Genomic DNA, 13,308 nt, shown 5'->3' on the forward strand with positions numbered 1-13,308 from the left:
GGCTTTAGTGCCATGTAGGCCTGACCTCGTGGATGCATAATGGGATGGTAGACAGTGCAACAGGGAAATCTAAATGGTATTTTGAACTTTAATGAGAAGATGGGACTAAAAGTGAGTCATAATTATAATGAAGTTTCAGATAGAATGAGAGAAGCAAATACCCTGGAACTGCTTAGGAAATAGTTGCAATGTGAAAATTTCATGAAACTGAGGAAACAGTTAACCAAACTGATAGTCTCCTCTTCACTGCACTGTAGTCCCGGTCATAGGTAGACATATATTATGTAATAATTCACAGAATGTACAGACTGCAGAGAAAAAGTGCATGCCTTTCTTGCGAGCTTTTGAATATAATAAAAATCCAGCTGTAATAATTACAGCAATATAACTTGGATCAGCAATTTATTGACTCATTACATTGATCCATATTGGGTCTGGTGACCCAGGAATTCTGCTGCAAATTAACTGAGATATTTATTTTAAATCTCCAGTGCAATCAACTGAGAACAACTCTCAAGTATTATTATGATATGGGGATTGGATATTGTTAACTGAATCGTTGAGGGAAGCTGGGCAGCAGAAGCAGCAGTGTATAGGTGGGATGGCTGAGGTAACCATCAAAATAATGCGGCAGGAAGGAAGAAAGAACAAGGAAAGAACGTCCCAAAGAGGATGCAGAATTTAGTCCAGAATGTTAATTAAGTGATCACGGAGACTCTTGAATTAAATGCAGCAAAAGAAAGAACTGTTGTTGTGTGCGAAACAGAGGAAACCTTGGAAAACCACTTTGCCAGTCAGTCGGTGAGCCCAGAGTCAAGTCAAGTCAGTTGTATTGTCATTTCAACCATAACTGCTGGTACAGTACACAGTAAAAACAAAACAACTTTCCTCCAGGACCCTGGTGCTGCATGAAACAACACAAAACTACACTAGACTACCTGAAACAATACAAAACCACACTAGACTGCAGACCTATACAGGATTACATAAAGTGCACAAAGCAGTGCAAGACAGTATAATAATTAATAACTAAAACAATAGGCACAGTAAAGGGCAAATTACAATATAATAATAAATTATGTAAATGTAAATCTGTCATCTGTAAGTCCAGGGGTCAATACTGAAGATAAATCCTGTAGATCAATCGGAAGTCTGGAAGTGTAATGTAAAAGCAAAAGAGAGGGCCTTCAACAAAGCAAAAATGAACGGGAAGATAGAGGATTGGGAAGCTTTTAAAAACCTACAGAAAGCAAAAGAATCATTAGGAAGGAAAAAATGAAATATGAAAGCAAGCTAGCAAACAATGTCAAAGAGGATAATAAAAGCTTTTTCAAGTATGTAAAAAAAATAAAAGAGAGATGAAAGTGGATATAGGATCACTAGAGAATGAGGCAGGCGAAATAATAACGGGGGACAAGGAGATGGCTGATGAACTAAATGAGTATTTTGCATCAATCTTCACTGTGGAAGACACTAGCAGTGTGCCAGGAGGGTGTGAGGGAAAAGAAGTGAGTGTAGTTACGATCACAAGGGAAAAGGTGCTCAAAAAGCTGAAAGACCTAATGGTACATAAGTCGCCCAGACCAGATGAACTGCACCCTAGTGCAGTAGAGATTGTGCAGGCGTTAGTAATGATCATCGGACTCTGGCATGGTGCTAGGGGCCTGGAAAATTGCAAATGTTACTCCACTCTTTAAGAAAGGAGGAAGGCAGCAGAAAGGAAATTACAGACCAGTTATCCTGACCTTAGTGGTTGGGAAGGATGATTTCAGGAATATAAGGGTTATCATACGAGGAAAGTTTGATGGCTCTAGGCCTGTACTCGCTGGAATTTAGAAGGATAAGTGAGGGGGGGGGGGAATCTTATTGAAACCTTTCAAATGTTGAATGCCTAGACAGAATAGATGTGGAAAGGATGTTTCCCGTGCTGGGAGAGTCTAGGATAAGAGGGCACAGCCTCAGGATAGAGGGGCATCTGTTTAAAACAGAGATGCCAAGAAATTTATTTAGCTGGAGGGTGGTGAATTTGTGGAATTTATTACCACAGGCAGTTGTGAAGGCCAGGTGGTTGGGCATACTTAAGGCAGAGCTTGATAGATTCTTGATTGGAGTTATGGGAGAAGGCCAGGGAGTAGAGCTGAGGAGGGGAAAAATGATCAGTCATGATTGAGTGGTGGAGCAGATTCGATGTGCCAAGTGGCCTAATTCTGCTCCTATGTCTTATGGTCTTATGGTTTAGGGGAAGCCTGATGGCTGAAGCCCGGAGACTGGAGGCCCGAAGGCCTGCCCTAGATTTGGAGGACTATTGGTGTGTGAGGGTGAAAGTGAGGAACAGGACTTGTTTTGCTGTTGTTGTTTTGTTGTTTGTTGTGTCCTGTTTTGTTGTGTTCTGTGTTGTTCTGCCAAGAATTGTGGGATTGCTGCATTGACAGTGGACTGTGTGGTGACACTTGCAGGCGACACCCAGCACATTCTATTGTGTGTTCATTGTTAATGCAAATGACGTGTTACAGTATGGCACATTTCCATATTTATGTGGTAAGTAAATCTGAGTCTGAATCTGCATCCGTGCAAAGGGAATTTCCAAATACTTAGTCATCTCTGTCACTTTGGAACTGCAAACAGAAATCTAAAGCGAGCAAAAAACTGTAACATTCTGACCACTTCCTTTTTAAAATCTTAAACCACTGTCCTCCAAAGATAATAGCTGCACAAATTACCCTTCGCACCATGTATATGGCTAAAGTGTTCATTAATCACATATCTTGTAATGGAAAGTTATATCTTACTAGTTCAAGTTCAGCAAAAGAATTATAATAATAACTTTATACAGCTCCTTTCGTATATTAAGATGCAGGCTCAAAGTGCTTTACATAGTTTGTAAAGGTAAATCAATATACCCATAAAATACAAGACAAAATTAAAAATCATAAGTAATGACAAACATTATATAGAATAACTAATATACCAAATTATATAAATGTAATCGAAATCAACAGGCATTATGTAGTAAGTAATCCTATAAGTAGGCCAAATTTAAAAAGTGGGTTTTTAGAAGTGTTTCAAAACATTCCATAGTACCAGCCTGGTGTATCTCCGTCGGTAGATTATTCCAGATTTTTGGTGCCTAAGAGCAAAAGGCTGCATCACTAGTTTGGCAAACCAGTATTCATGGATTTAAGATTATGATTAGGGATGTAAGGGAATAGACACTCCAAAACATATGGAGAAGCTAGATTGCTCAGAGCCTTATATACAATTAAGAATATTTTTAAATGAACCTAAAGGACACAGGCAGCCAGTGCAGTGATGCCAAAACCAGTGAAACATGCTCAGATTTTCTTTATTTGTACACTGATCCGCTGAATCCTTTTACTCACTGTAAGAGGGTGATACTAAAGATAAGCTGCATCACTGCCTGATTCTAGCCGAGAAAATTCCCATAGAAAAGTACAAATGAGAGATTTCCTTAACAAACATAAAGATCTCAAGTATTCTCAGCAGGGGAATTAAACTGTGCTACTAAGTGATTTACAGAGCACGGGGAAAATGGAATATTGAAATGCATGTCCTCTCTCCTCAGTAGGGAAAGGGGTCAAGACTTCTTTGAGTTTTCTGACTAGTTAAGTACCATAAGAATGATAACCAATGCGGCAAGGTAGCACAGTATTTTATATTAGTTTAACTCAATGCCCTCTAGGAAGGAAAGCTTTCGTTGAGGAAGTTACTCATTCATATTAATCCCATTCAAGTACCCTGAAGATAAATCATTTACAAAAGAGTCCTTCACTTCTCAAAAAAGGCAGCATCCATCATTAAGGACCCACACCACCCAGGACCTGCCCTTTCCTCATTATTACCATCAGAGACGAGGTGCAGGAGCCTGAAGACACACACTCGGGGTTTCAGGCACAGTTTCTTCCCCTCTGCTATCACATTTCAGAATGAACCCATGAACACTCCCTCACTATTACTTTACTCTCTTTTAGCACTATTTATTTAATTTTTAAAATATAGTTCTTATCATAATTTATCGTATATTTTATGTATTGCACCGTACGGTTGGCACAAGACAACAACTTTCACAGCACACGTCAGTGATAACAAACCTGATTCTGCAAAACCAGTAGTCTGGGGCCCTCGGGGTATTTTCCTCCCCAAGCCGATAGCACCGTAGTAACAGAAGAAGCTGGAGCAGGAAAAGGCTACTCACTTCACCTGTCAGGAAACGTAGAGGAGGCTGGACCCAAAAGCAGAACAGCACAGACGATTCAGCAATGAATGATAATAGACTGTGAAAATAACAAGCCAGGAGGGGCCCCAAGAGAGAGAAGAGATACTAAACACCACTGGCAACAATGTCACTGAAGGCTAGGAGCAACTTCTTGAGGTTGGCTGGTTTGATTGGTCAGTAAGGACTGTGGATGAGGGTTTAAATAGGCTGCAGGTAATGAGTGTGAAACATGTGGCAGGTGAGTTGTGTGGAGACTGGGATGTACCTGCCTGTGCAGATCTGACAGGACCTTCCTCGCCCCCTCCGCCCCTATAGTTATCACCCAATGGTCCAGGACCATCCTGATGGGTCTGGTGGAACTCCTCAAAGAGTGATGGATGCGAGATGAAACTGGACAGCACTCAGGATCTCTCCTCTGGGCTGTACCTTTCCCACCTGACCAGGTACTGAACTCTCCATCCATGAAGATGTGAATCTATCAACTGGCGAACTGTGTACACTTTGTACTCGTAATACCTTTCACCATCCAACGTTCTGGAGGTGCAGACACGGGTGGGTTATGTGGTCCTTTGGCCTTGGGCTTGAGCTGGACATGTGGAGGGTAGGTGTGATCCTGAGGAACAGTGGCTGTTGGAGATGGGAAATGACGGGATCGATGTGGTGGGTAATCTTCAAGAGACCAATGAACCAGGGTGAGATCTTGTGGGAGTTCATGCGAGAGGCAGATCTTGTGTGGATAGCTAGACACAGTCACTAGTCTGGCTGGGCACCACTGGCAGTTGGCCTGACAGCAGTAGGCATGGCTGGCAGCTAGGATGGTCAGCTCATATGGGATAGCTTGGTCCAAAACAGGTAATTCTTCCTTGTGGAAGGGTTAGAGCTGGCAAAGCATCTCAGGAACTTCTCAACCTGCTGGTTGGCTCTTTCTGACTCTCGCAGATCAGAACCGGAGGATAAACTTACTGAGGTGCAGAGGAGGGAGCAGAAGGCTTGCCAGAAGCGGGAGATGAATTGTAGGCCCTGGGTCACCATTGTCATGATCACAATGGCCCATTTGGAAGGTGGCAACCCCATGATGAAATCCATAGTGATGTGGGACCACGGGCATCTGGGGACCAGGAGGGGCTGAAGGTTGGAGGAATTGAACTGGGCACATTGAGACCATGCAATGACAAACTGACATACATCTGTGATCTTGGTGGGCCACCTGAACCGGCATCACAGAAAACCCAGAGTCCGTTGTGCCCCTGAATGGCCAGAGAGAGGTGAGGAGTGGGCCCACTGGAGTGTCTCAGCCAGGTATGTCGGCTGGAACAGGCTTGTTTTAAAGGGCTTGTTTTGAATCTCAAGATTCCAGACAATCGGGATGAGAACCCGTGAGGATGGAATGATGGGCTGAGGGTTGATCTCCATTTTTTAGCTGGGTTGAACTGTCATGACAGGGCATCTGCCTTAGTGTTCTAGTAGCTGGGTCAGTAGGAGATGGTGAAGTTGGATTGCTCAAAGAGGGCCCAGCAAGCCTGACTTGTGTTGAGTTGGCTGATCCGTTGTATGGATATGTAGTTCTGGTGGTCAGTCCAGATCAGAAAGGGCTTGGTGTTTCCCATCAGCCAAGCTCTCTGTTCCTCCGATGCCCATTTAATGGTGAGTCGCTCCCTGTCTGCTAAACAAAAAAGCTGGTGGAATGGAGACAGGCTCGGCCCGATCAACATCAATGGGTCTGCAGTTGAGAGGGTGAGTATTTCAAGTTCCTCGGTATACACATCACTGATGATCTCACCTGGACTGTACACACCGGCTTTGTGGCAAAAAAAAAAGCACAACGACGTCTCTTCCACATCAGGCGACTGAAAAAGTTCAGAATGAGCCCCCAAATCCTCAAAATCTTCTACAGGGGCACCATTGAGAGCATCCTGACTGACTGTATCACCGCCTGGTTTGGGAACTGTACCAACCTTGATTGCTGGGCACCGCAGAGTGGTATGGACAGCCCAGCACATCTGTGGATGTGAACTTCCCTCCATTGAGGACATTTACAGCAGCAGGTGCAGAAAGAAGGCCTGGAAGATCATTGGGGACACAAGTCACCCCAAGCATAAACTTACAGCTGCTTTCGTCTGCAAACGCTACCACAGCATTAAAGCCAGGACCAACAGGCCACAGGAAAGCTTCTTTCTGCAAGCCATTAGACGTCTAAGTTCACATGTCTGTACATTGCAACGGAGTCATAACGCAAAGATTTTTACTCTCTCATATTGTAGGATGAACGTAAGATTTTAAACAAATTCTAAATTCTAAATTCCATAAAGGCATTGTGTAGAGTTAACCTGTGCGAGATGAAGGCACAAGGATGCTTCTTCCCATCTGGTCCTTGCTGGGAGAGGATGGCACATCAAATATGTCCACCTCGCAAGAGGGGAGGGGCTCACACGGTGGAGAATGGGAGAAGTGGCAAAGAGGCTCTTGAGCTCCTTGAAAGCATTATCTTCAACAGCAGACCAGGTTATCTGTGAAGTTGGTGATTTGGTGAGAGCAACAGCAACTCCTGATGAACTGGCAGTAGAAGCTGGTAAAGCCCAAGAAGTGCTGTAGCTGTTTGTGGGAACGTGGTCAGAGCCATTCAACAATGGTGCTCTCTTCTCTGGGTCCATGGTTATGCCTTTGGGGTGAAAGGACAGACAAAACCCAGGAAGGAAATGGCATTTCTCTAACTTGCAGTAGAGTTGGTGTTCAAGGAGATGTTGGAGGTCTGAACAGACGTGCAAGATGTGATCTTGGTGTTCTTTGGAGAAGATGAGGCGGTCATCAAGGTACTATAGATGAACACATCCCTGTGTAGGAGGATGTCATTTATGATGGCTTGGGAAATGGCTGGATTGTTGGAAAGTCCAAAAGGCATCACCAAATATTCATAGTGGCTAGTGGGTGTTATGAACACTGTCTTCCACACGTCCCACTGGCGAATGTGGAAAAGGTTGTATGGGCTTCCTAGATCCAGTTTGGTGAAGATCCTGTCCCTGCGGAGTGTTTCAAATGCGTTACCCATCAAGGGGAAAGGGTAGCAGTTCTTAATGATGATTTTGTTGAGTCACAGGGGCAGAGACACCAGTTTTCTTTTTGAAAGAGAAGCTACCTGCACCAGATGGAGACTGGGATTATCAAACAAAACTGTGGTGTAGTGCTTTGGTGATGTGATCATTCATGGCTTGGTTCTCAGAGGAGAGAGAAAGGACAACCTAGGGGAGAGCTGGTTCCCGGGAGGTGGTCGATCGTACGGTCGTCTGGTCTGTGAGGTGGCAAGGTGCTGGCTTCCCTTTTACTGAAAGCAATGGGCAAGACATAGGATTCCTGTGGGCTGAACGTTTCCTCCATCTCCAATGATTTATGGGGTGAGGTCAGCTGAGGTTGCAGGCTGGTGGTCCAACTCAATGGCGAAGTGAGGTCAGCGAGTGCAGAGCCACTAGATGAGAGGAATGTTGGGTGAGTTGATAAGGAGGAATTGGATGGATTCACCATGGTCTTTGGTGCTCGTGTGGACAGGCCGTGTGCATGCTCTGACAATCCCTGACCCCAAGGGATGTCCATCAATGGCCATGATGCAGAAGGGGTGAGAGATAGACCCGAAAGTTTCCTCTTGTGCTAGAATCAATCAAGAGACTCCTGAGCAAATAGAGCCTCAGAGGACAGAGAGAATGAGTTGGGCTATGGTGCTGGAATAAGGGTCCGGGGGAAGCTTCCAAGATAGAAGGCCCCTCGTTGTTACCTAGTGGTGCCATTTTTCTGGAAGCAGTGGGCATTTGACACGTGAGTGACGGGCTGATCTGCAGTAAGTGCGCAAGTTGTTCCTCCACATGCTCACACTCCTGGGGGCTAAGGGAGCTCCCCCCCTAACTACATGGGTTCTGGAGGCATTGTTGATGAGGGTTCTGCAGCCGGAAGTGGTCCTGGGGACAGAACTGGGGTTCTGGCTGGAGAGCTAGAGGGTCGTTCCATAAGATGTTTGTCAATTCGGAGAGCCAGAGTGATGAGGCTTTCAAGGTCGGTGGGCATCTCCTGGATAGACAGTTTGTCTTTCAGGCATTCCAAGAAGCTTTGATGGTAATGGGCCAGCAGCTCTTCTGCATTCCAGCTGCTCTCTGCCGCAAGGGTCCTGAATTCCACGGTGTAATCCAGAACCAAGCGCGAGTTTTAACATAAGTGAAGTATCTGATCCACTGCCTCCCACTTCCCAGATGGTCAAAAACCCGACACATCTCAGCAGTGAATTCCTCATATTTGTTGCAAATGGTGATTTTGTTGTCCCAGTTAGCAGCGGCCTAGGTCAGAGTTCGCCCAGTCAAGACAAAGGTGACAGAATCAATCTTGGCTCGGTCTACAGAATACAGAGATGGTTGAAGCTTGAAGGTTAAGTTGCACTGGAACATGAACTTGCAGCCTCAAGCTAGGGATCCGTCAAAAAGCGCCTGGGCACTGGAATCCAGGGTGCCGAGGGAAGAGGTTGACTAGCATGGGGTTGCTGCAACGAGACGGAGAGGTGGTTAGGAGTAGCAATCAGATGGTCAGTGGTTTCCTGCTGCTTCTGGATTGCGTACTCCTGCCAACAGATGCCTTTTTTCCGGCAAACAAACTCTGCTGGGCCAACTGTTGGTTCACCCGTCCTGTCAGGAAATGTAGAGGGAGGCTTGACCCAAAAATAGAGCAGCAGAGAAAATTCAAAGTACATTTATTATCAAAGATTGTATAAGTTATACAACCTTGAGATTTGTCTGCTTACAGGCAGCCGCAAAGCAAGAAAGCCGAATGAAGCCAATTAAAAAAAGAGCCAATAGGCAATGAGCAGAGAGAGAAACAGAATACATAAATCATGAAAACAAAAGAAGCAAACAACAAATTGAGTCCATAGATCCTATTCCTCAGAGCAACCTGAATAGGCCCAAAGCCTTGGTCTCAGGCCATCGGTGCCAGGGAGAGAGGAGTGGCCATCATGGGAGAGCAAGCAAAATCAGCCCAGTCCTTGCCTTCGGTCCCGACACCCTGCTTTTCCAATCTATCTGGGCCAGCGTTTAAATGGTCCAAATACGGGGTCATCACTAGGTACAAACCCCGCTGCTGCCTGTAAGGAGTTGGAACATTCTCCCTGTGACCTCATGGGTTTCCTCCAGGTGTTGTAGATAGTGTAGAGGATTGTCGAAGATTGCAGAGAGACATTGATAGGATGCAGAAGTGGGCTGAGAAGTGGCAGATGGAGTTCAACCCGGAGAAGTGTGAGGTGGTACACTTTGGAAGGACAAACTCCAAGGCAGAGTACAAAGTAAATGGCAGGATACTTGGGAGTGTGGAGGAGCAGAGGGATCTGGGGGTACATGTCCACAGATCCCTGAAAGTTGCCTCACAGGTAGATAGGGTAGTTAAGAAAGCTTATGGAGTGTTAGCTTTCATAAGTCGAGGGACAGAGATTAAGAGACTCGATGTAATGATGCAGCTCTATAAAACTCTAGTTAGGGCACACGTGGAGTACTGTGTCCAAGTGTATACTATAGGAAGGATGTGAAAGCATTGGAAAGGGTACAGAGGATATTTACCAGGATGCTGCCTGGTTTAGAGAGTATGGATTATGATCAGAGATTAAGGGAGCTAGGGCTTTACTCTTTGGAGAGAAGGACGATGAGGGGAGACATGATAGAGGTATACAAGATATTAAGAGGAATAGACAGAGTGAACAGCCAGCGCCTCTTCCCCAGGGCACCACTGCTCAGTACAAGAGGACATGGCTTTAAGGTAAGGGGAGGGAAGTTCAAGGGGGATATTAGAGGAAGGTTTTTCACTCAGAGAGTGGTTGGTGTGTGGAATGCACTGCCTGAGTCAGTGGTGGAGGCAGATACACTAGTGAAGTTTAAGAGACTACTAGACAGGTATATGGAGGAATTTAAGGTGGGGGGTTATATGGGAGGCAGGGTTTGAGGGTCGGCACAACATTGTGGGCCGAAGGGCCTGTAATGTGCTGTACTATTCTATGTTCTATGATCTAGTTTCCTCCCACAGACATACCAGGTGGCAGGTTAATTGGTCATTGCAAATCGTTTTGTGATTATGCTCGGATTAAACCAAGGGATTACTAGGTGCTGCAGCTCGAAGGGCAGGAAAGGCCTATACTGCACTGGCACTCAGAAGATAATTACGTTTCTAATTATAAGTCATAGTATACAGTATTTTATGTATTGCACTGTCACAAAACAACAAATTTCACAGCATGTCTCAGAAATAATCAACCTGATGGTTCTTCAAGATCCAGCAAGGGCAGCCATACCACAGCATGTCACTCAGTCTGTTACCAGACTCAGTGCCGCCACAAAATGATTCTAAAGGTCTTTCAACTTGTACAGATTGCAGATAACATTAAACTAAATTCCTGGGCCAGGCAATTTATGCAGGGGTGTCCTCTCTCCTTCACAAATCCCAGATCAAATGGTTTTCCCAAGTGACAATATCAGAAGCACCCCGCCATTCACTTCAGCCACAAAACTATGTTAATAGGAATTTCTCTTCAGCATAATGTAAGCAGTTTGTAGATATTCATCAGGGTGAGCCTAAAGTTAAAAACAAACAGGAAAAAGCATTCCTTTAGTCAGACATTTGTTGCAAAAGGAAGGTTGCAATAAATCATCTCATTTTAAGATTTTTTTGAAACTAATTAAATTTTTGAACAGATGGACTGATGCTGTGATATAGCTGCTCTTGCTGGATCTTGAAGAATTATCACTGAGACATGTCATGAAATGTGTTGTTTTACATCAGCAGCACAGTGCAACACATAAAATACTGTATACTATGAATTATAGTAAGAATTGTAAGTCATTTCTGGCTGCTGGTTCAACCCCTCCACTTCAAATAAGTCCAGAATTTGCACAGTCCTACTGTAAGTTTAAGAAAATCTAAGTGAGGAATGTCAATGTGCCAGAGACTTTATTCCAGTGCTAGTTTCTACATAGAGTCCAATGCCAGACCCTGCCTTACTGTGATTTCAAATAGAACATAGTACAGCTCAGGAACTGGCCCTTCAGCCCACAACGTTGTGCTGAACCAGTTAAAAAGTAATCAAATGGACAACAAATCACTTCTGCCTGCACAATGTTCACATCTTACCATTTTCTCACATGTCCGTGCCTATCTAAACTTCTCTCATGTATCTACCTCTACCACCACACCAGGCAATGTATTTACCCACCACTCTTTGCGTAAAAAATTTGCTCCTCACATCCGCTTTAAAATGACACCCTCTTGTATAACAAAATTATTATATTTCAATACTGTATTACAATTTAATTTAATTTTTATGAATACAGGGTTTTGTGATTGTAACTGTATTTTTAATACAATGTATTTGGTACTATTTAATTTTTTTTCTTTTGTCTTATAATATATATCTTCTTGTACTCTATTCCTTTATGCAGAAACTAATAAAAATATTGAAAGAGAAAATGACACCCTCTTACCTCTGGTATTGGACATTTCAACCCTGGGAGAAAGATACTGTCTTGTCTACTCTATCTATGCCTCTCATAGTCTTGTAAACCTCTATCAGATCTCCCCTCAGCCTCCGCCGATCAGAGCAAATCTTTTGACCCATAATACTAGGGAATCCAGCCCTCTGATCCTAAACCACCTGTCAATCTTAGAATAGGATCAGGGACATCCTTTGTTTGAATGAGAACTCCCAATCTGGGCATTAGGAGTAAAACTGTAAGTAGAGGAAAAGGGAAGCAAATCTGTCTGCTATAACAGAACAATACCACTAGTCTATTGATAATGATTGATAATTAGTTCTATTGCCATATACATTTTTTAAAGTCCTATCAATGGTATAGAAAACTTTTGTTAGGCTGATATTCCAATATTATTCTGATTTTTAGGGATAAAAAATTAAACAAGGAACTTCACTATCCAATTGCTGCCTAATTAAACAGCAACTGCCAGTCATCTCATGGATCATGTGCAGAGAGAAGCAATTATACATACATCCTCTTCATCACAGTGGTCATTGGACAACGGGCCTGTTCCTGTGCTGTACTGTTCTATTGTTGTCGGTGGTTGGGAAGATGTTGGAGTCAATTGTTATGAACAATTAATGATTGGATCTTTGGGATTTCTTCTGAGGGAAGAATGACCTGTACCAAATGGATGGGTTGCACCTGAATCCGAGGGGGACCAATATTCTCACAAACAGGTTTGTTAGAGCTGTTGGGGAGCATTTAAACTAATTTTGCAGGGGGATGGGAACAAGAGTGATGGGATTCCGAATAGGACAGAGGATAAAAAAAGCAAAGATAGCATGCAGTCAGACTGCCGGGAAGGGCAGGCAGATGATAGGGCAAAAACACCACCAGCAGGGTGAGTACTAGTGCATTAGGGATGCAGAATCAAAAAGGGTAGCAAATACAGTACTCAAAGTGTTATATCTCATTGCATGGAGTACAAGAAATAAGGTGAACGATCTTGATGCACTTTTACAGACCGTTGGGTATGATGTTGTGGCCGTCTCTGAATTGTGGCTGAAAGATGGTTGTAGTTGGGAGCTGAATGTCCATGTAGTAGATGTTGAATATTTGAACTTTCAGAAGGCCTTTGGCAAGGTGCCATACATGAGGCTGCTTACAAAGTTAAGAGCCCATGGTATTACAGTAAAGCTACTGGCTTGGTTAGAGCATTGGCTGATTGGTAGGAGGCAGCGAGTGGGAATAAAAGGATCCTTTTCTGGTTGGCTGCCAGTGACTAGTGGTGTTCTGCAGGTGTCGGGGTTGGGACTGCTTCTTTTTATACTGTAGATCAATGATATGGATGAGGAAACAGATGGTTTTGTTGCCAAGTTTGCAGATGATACCATCATTGGTAGAGGGGTAGGTAGTGTTGACAAAACAGGTAGGTTGCAGAGGGACTTAGACAGATTAGGAGAATGGGCAAGAAAGTGGCCAATTAAATACAATGTTGGAAAATGCATGGCCAAGCACTTTGATAGTAGAAATAAATTGGCAGACTATTTTCTAAAGGGCAAGAAAATCCAAAAATCTGAGATGCAA

The 13,308-nt window shown here is 43.9% G+C and overlaps 1 protein-coding gene across 1 annotated transcript in view; it reads right to left on the reverse strand.

Moving 5' to 3' along the window:
- Window positions 1–13,308, reverse strand: part of LOC140733616 (macoilin-like) — a 113,853-nt gene that overhangs the window by 40,037 nt on the left and 60,508 nt on the right. The window lies entirely within an intron of this gene.

The sequence above is a fragment of the Hemitrygon akajei genome, chromosome 9 (genome assembly GCF_048418815.1).
Source record: "Hemitrygon akajei chromosome 9, sHemAka1.3, whole genome shotgun sequence".
Classification (NCBI taxonomy): Eukaryota; Metazoa; Chordata; class Chondrichthyes; order Myliobatiformes; family Dasyatidae; genus Hemitrygon; species Hemitrygon akajei.